The sequence below is a fragment of the Petromyzon marinus genome, chromosome 27, assembly GCF_048934315.1.
Source record: "Petromyzon marinus isolate PM22_M1 ecotype Great Lakes invasive population chromosome 27, UKy_Petmar_22M1.pri1.0, whole genome shotgun sequence".
NCBI lineage: Eukaryota > Metazoa > Chordata > Hyperoartia > Petromyzontiformes > Petromyzontidae > Petromyzon > Petromyzon marinus.
In genome coordinates, this window is record NC_133693.1 from 4,773,781 (window position 1) to 4,779,965 (window position 6,185).

Below are 6,185 nucleotides of genomic sequence, written 5' to 3' on the forward strand. Positions count from 1 at the left end.
ATGGCGAACGTCTGAACCAGTCATGGGCCACCCCTAGGTAGAGTCAGCCCTAAATGAGTACAGTACCTTGAAATTACATCTTAATCATTCCTTTTATTTAGCGTCATTCGTGCAACTTGCATCTCACAATCGCTGAGGAACCGCAGACAAAGTGGAATGCTTCCAGGCGATAGCCGGCGCCAAACATTGCTCTGCAGTTCCCTACATATTAAGATGCTTTCAGCCAATTAGTGAGTGTTTATTGTACACGTGGGAGGAAGGGACAGATTATGTCAGTCCAAACTTCGCTGTACCGCATTCTCCTGGCGAGCCAGGGTATGGCGCTCCCTCGACGCCCACGGGAAGGGACGTTTCACACCATCTGCGTGCGATCCACCAACCCCCACTGCCTCTGGAGTGATGATGGATAACAGGTGTGCATAGCGACCACCGCCCAGCCACGTGTGTACCTGGTGCGGCGTCTTAAACATCGCCACTGGGGAGACAAAGGCGGCCCCGGCGTGGCATTTCCACCCCCCGCACCCCCAACCCACTTTCGTGTGCCGTTGCCGGCCCAGCACTTGCCCCAACAGTCCGTTCAAGGCTATACGGAGGGGCGGCAGCGGTGGGGCGGGGAGGAGGAATCTTTGTCTTTGTGCGCGCGCCTCTGTGTTTGTGCACGTGGGTGTGCATAATGCTGTCAAAACGGTTCAAGCTCTTGGGATGCAACAAGCACAGAGCGCCGCAGTGTACGCGCGTAGCTCGTTGAGCCGCCAACGCCCGCGTTGCTTTTACCAATTGTCAGCTGGTTTTCAGGCGCCTGCCCCCCCCCCCCCCAAAAAAAATCTTCACGTTTTGGTTCACAATTTGCTTCGCTGGTTGGAAAGCGCCCTCGCAATGCAACCCCCTCGCACTCGCCGCCAGAGTCCCCAGCCTAACCGGTACGTGTCCCGCTGGCACGGCGTCAAGTTCCTCGGGGCCGCCTTGTTTCGTCCCAGCCATAAGTTCGCCTCGCGTTATTTGTACTGCATTTGCTCCGTTGTGTGTGATGAGGGTGGATGCATGTGTGTGTTGGAATCTTATTTTTTCTTCACTTGTACATTCACGCATTACGGAATTGAAGGCCCATGTGTTACTTCAACCCGTTTGTCCATCCACTGCTGGATGATGTCCCCCCCCCCGCCCTCCCCCCACACACTTGTTAGTTATGGAGGTTTTTGTTTGACCATACTTCACCACGCCGGTCAGATCGGGTTGATGACGTGCGATGGGCCCCAGGGCTGGCGCAGATGTCACTCGCCAATCGATGTTAACAGTGGCCAGGAATCGAACTCGGATTTCTGGGTTCGTAGCGCGATGCGCCATGCATGTTGAACTTCTTTTCGCCACCGTACTGCAAGCCAGCCATGCTAATGGGAGGTGCGCTACTCCTCCACATATGCATGCTGAAAGAAGAGCCAAATCGCAGCAAAATAACACTCGTCTAAATAAATACTGCACTGCCAAAGCGTTAATTAAATCCGGGCCAGCACAACTTGGCGTGTTGCAATGCCTGCCCCAATTCATTTAAGAATTCAAGACCACTCAACACAAAACCAGTCCCCACATCTTGAATACACACGTCCGCCTCATTTGTATGACACTGGATGCTTCTGGGAGGCTTTTAATGTTATACCCTGTAGCGCTGGGTTACACAGCACCCGAGTTCCAGATCCCAGAATTTGTTTTTTTTAGAAAGTGCATGGCAATTCAAGCTTCACATCTTCCTTGGGAAACCAGGGACACTGGACCACAACGCAGCACCACCACCCCGTGTATCCATGTTCCATAGGCCTCTCTTATCAACGCTTAAAGCAGAGCTCTGCCAACATGCGTTACAGAGGAGTAATGATCCAGCCCTCTCCCTGGCAAGTCGATGAATTGTAGCAATGGAGGGTTGCGGTTGGATTTATAAAAATCAAGTCATTTTATTTGTACATTGTGGTGAATGCAGCGGCCACGAGTGGCTGCAGGGGTCACGTGAAGCCATTGCATACAATTGTTACGTCACAGGATAGTGAGGGATGGCGGTCGGATTGGGAAGGCCTTTATCCAGCAGTGGATTGACCATGGATGATGAGACGATGCTACGAATATAAAAGCGTCTACTCTTACACTTGTGATCGCAAGCTTGAGAATTGTCGAATCAATGCATCACTTACGCCTCAAATGAGAATACATAAATCCGATTGCTTGAAAGTGTTGCGTTAAACTGCCAATAACATTTAAAATGCTGACGATATCACATTTTAGACCATTAACGGGGCGAATCGAATAAACATCATGGCACGTAATGCGCAAATCTACTTTATTACAGGTTCTCAATAAGTTCACGGGACCAGTCGCCCTTCACAAGACTGGAGTTGCACATCACCGCACTCAGACTGGATGCACAGGGCATTAACGAGGAGGGGGACTGCATGCCAATCTGCCTAAGTTACCCCATGTGTAGCCTCCATCCCAAATACAAAGGGTCCCCCCCCCTTATAGCAGACTTTTGGGGCAGGTGCTGTTAGCAAGCAGCACCTATGAAGGCCCGCACGGCGCACGAGGGGGTGGGTGGCCAGCACCGCGCCCGGCCGCTTTTGTCTCTCCAGTGACGATGTTTACACACAGCACCAGGTGACTCATTTGAGGCCGAATCAAATGAGAACCTGGCGTGGTGGGAGCAGGATTTATTCAGATAACCGTCATCGGTGTTTGCCGTTAGCAGGAATCGAACTCAGGTCGTCAGGTTCCTAGCACAGCGTGCTAACCGCTACACCACCAATCCCCCAATCACAAATACCCCCCCCCCCCCCCTCACACACACACCGCACACACCTTTCCTTAAAATAAATAACTAATCTCGCATTCAAATGATCGGCATTCGGAGACGGGAGGAAGCCACAGCTTCTTTTGGGGAGACTGCGGTGAAACTAGGAAGTACGTAATTAGGCCTTGGCGAACAAGCGTGGAGACCTGATGGAGGGAGGGGGGAATTCATTCAGTCCACGAAGCCACAATGCTGCCAAGTTGTGACCCCCACCACTTATCCGGGATGCTGCCACATCGGTGTAATGGTCAGCACAAAGGACTTACAACCTAGATGTCGCCAGTTAGATTCCATCTCCCGCAACGGAAGTTGAAACGGGGGTGGGGGGGGTGGGGAGTTTTATTAATTCCACCCTCAAGCCGCCGTCTTTGTTCACCCGGCAGTGCAAAGGGTTAGAACCACAGTTTCGTCCAATGGCAGTTCGCGTGTGGTGGGGTAAAGTGTGGGTACTCACACCTCTACCAAGACATCTGACTGGCGACGAAGAGTAGGCGGTAGGGAGGTGCGGTGGCAATACTCGCGCCTCGCAGGAAAACAAATTCCTGGGTTCGATTCCCGACGTGGGCGCTTTTCTGCGTGGAGTTTGTATATTCTCCCTCTGTTCTGCGTGGGGTTTGTGTTCTCCCTCTGTTCTGCGTGGAGTTTGTGTTCTCCCTCTGTTCTGCGTGGAGTTTGTGTGTTCTCCCTCTGTTCTGCGTGGAGTTTGTGTTCTCCCTCTGTTCTGCGTGGGGTTTGTGTGTTCTCCCTCTGTTCTGCGTGGAGTTTGTGTGTTCTCCCCCTGTTCTGCGTGGAGTTTGTGTGTTCTCCCCCTGTTCTGCGTGGAGTTTGTGTTCTCCCTCTGTTCTACGTGGAGTTTGTGTGTTCTCCCCCTGTTCTGCGTGGAGTTTGTGTTCTCCCTCTGTTCTACGTGGAGTTTGTGTGTTCTCCCTCTGTTCTGCGTGGAGTTTGTGTTCTCCCCCTGTTCTGCGTGGAGTTTGTGTGTTCTCCTTCTGTTCTGCGTGGAGTTTGTATGTTCTCCCCCTGTTATGCGTGGAGTTTGTATGTTCTCCCTCTGTTCTGCGTGGAGTTTGTGTTCTCCCCCTGTTCTGCGTGGAGTTTGTGTGTTCTCCCTCTGTTCTGCGTGGAGTTTGTGTGTTTTCCCTCTGTTCTGCGTGGAGTTTGTGTTCTCCCCCTGTTCTGTGTGGAGTTTGTATGTTCTCCCTCTGTTCTGCGTGGAGTTTGTATATTCTCACTCTGTTCTGCGTGGAGTTTGTGTTCTCCCCCTGTTCTGCGTGTAGTTTGTATGTTCTCCCCCTGTTCTGCGTGGAGTTTGCATATTCTCACTCTGTTCTGCGTGGAGTTTGTGTTCTCCCTCTGTTCTGCGTGGAGTTTGTATATTCTCACTCTGTTCTGCGTGGAGTTTGTGTTCTCCCTCTGTTCTGCGTGGAGTTTGTATGTTCTCCCTCTGTTCTGCGTGGAGTTTGTGTGTTCTCCTTCTGTTCTGCGTGGAGTTTGTATGGTCTCTTCCTGTTCTGCGTGGAGTTTGTATGTTCTCCCTCTGTTCTGCGTGGAGTTTGTATGTTCTCCCTCTGTTCTGTGTGGAGTTTGTGTGTTCTCTTCCTGTTCTGCGTGGAGCCTCCGGGTTCTTCTCGGTTTCCTCCCATAGCTAACAAAAAAAACCCATAAAATGCAACTTGTATTGGCCAAACCACATTCCAATACTGACACATGACTAGCAAAATCACTCAAATGGCATGACATCAATGTCGCCCCCTCTGCTGCAAAAAATTGGCAAGGCCCTCCTGAAAAAAGGGCCTTGGAGCTCAGCGACTCTCTTGGAAAAAACACGAAAAAAATACCGTAAAGAGTGGCCTCTCCATGGAGGCCTCGAGCGGAGGCCCCTTCTGTCAGCATCGGCGTGAGCAAGCAATTGCAGGGCTGCACCTGGACTTGAGAAACAAGGGCAGCGATGCGAGCAGGCGATGTTGAGTCTCCTGCAAGGGTACCGTTCGTACAGATGCTACTGCAGAAGTTCAGAGTGGGCTGCGCTCCCTCGCCGTTCACATGCGACCACTCTGGGCGTCGTGACGCGCGGTTAAAATTGGGTAAATGATAGCGGGCGCAAACTTTATTTTGTTGCAATATTTAAATTAAATTGAAGCAATATGCTTTAAAACTCCCGACTGCCTGTTTACACAACAGCAGGGTTAATAAGCTAGGCACGACACAGCATAAATCCAAGTACAAGGACGACCACGATCTCTAAACACCGAGCACAGCGATACGGGTTTGATTAATAAATGCGAGGCTAATTGTGAAGCACGTTGTCGCGAACAACGACCCTCGGCCGAGGATGCGCGGCGGTGACGCTGCCCAGCGGCAGGTAGCGCGCGTTCGCAGAGGCTCGTGGTTCGAATCCAACGGCCACCCCAGTTAATACTGCGGTGGGACGGCATCCAAAAATAGCACGCGCCCGTCCTGCTTCGCAGTGCACGTTGAAGATTCCCCTGACGTCACGCACAAGAGTGGGCAGCCGTGTGCCGGCGTCAGGGTCCGAATTTGGCAAATGTTTTAATTCCCCCCGCAAATAACTCGCTTGGGGTTTCACACAGCAGCGGCAGAAGCAATCAACGCCCCGGCACTAGCAGACGAACGCCCCAGGCCACTCTTGGAAATAAGACGAATCCTAGTTTCTCGAGTTCTCACCTGGTTAAACAAAATGAAATTGAAAGTTGTCACGGGATTTGAGAATGTGAGAAACCAATTTCGCTGCCGCATCCAGATGCACGTGGCATTTCCACTTGACCCACTTTTAACCGTCATTAACGGTCAGCAGTGCTGTTAGCAGGGCACACGCAACACACAGCAAGAGTGCACGCAGGCACACACACACACATCCCACCCACAAACACACACTCGTGCCGTCATGTTCACAGCCCGTCTAGTGACTCCCGCTCAAGACGGTGGCAAAATCTGCTCCTGGGGGCTTTTCAGTCGTGGAAAGTGGGCGCAGCTTCACCAGAGGTCTGGCCTGGGGCCAGGGCAGCACGGGAGCATAATATGCGGGGTGTAACCGGTGGTGGGAATGTCGCCGCTATACGACGGTTTACGCCACACCCACGGCACTTCTCACAACACCAAATACCTGTTCACGGGCACCATTCAACACGGCTCCCATTCCGAAGATGCGTCGTTACCGCAGAGGATGGAATGGCAGCGAACATGTACGTACGTATGTACGTTGAACTTCTTTCGCACTGCACGTTGCCAACCGTGCGTAACATGGGCGGCAGCGGGACCAATGGGTGCCCTACCGCGAGGACCTCTGCACTTCGACGTCGAGCGTCGAGTGCTCGAATTTTGTCGTCGGCAA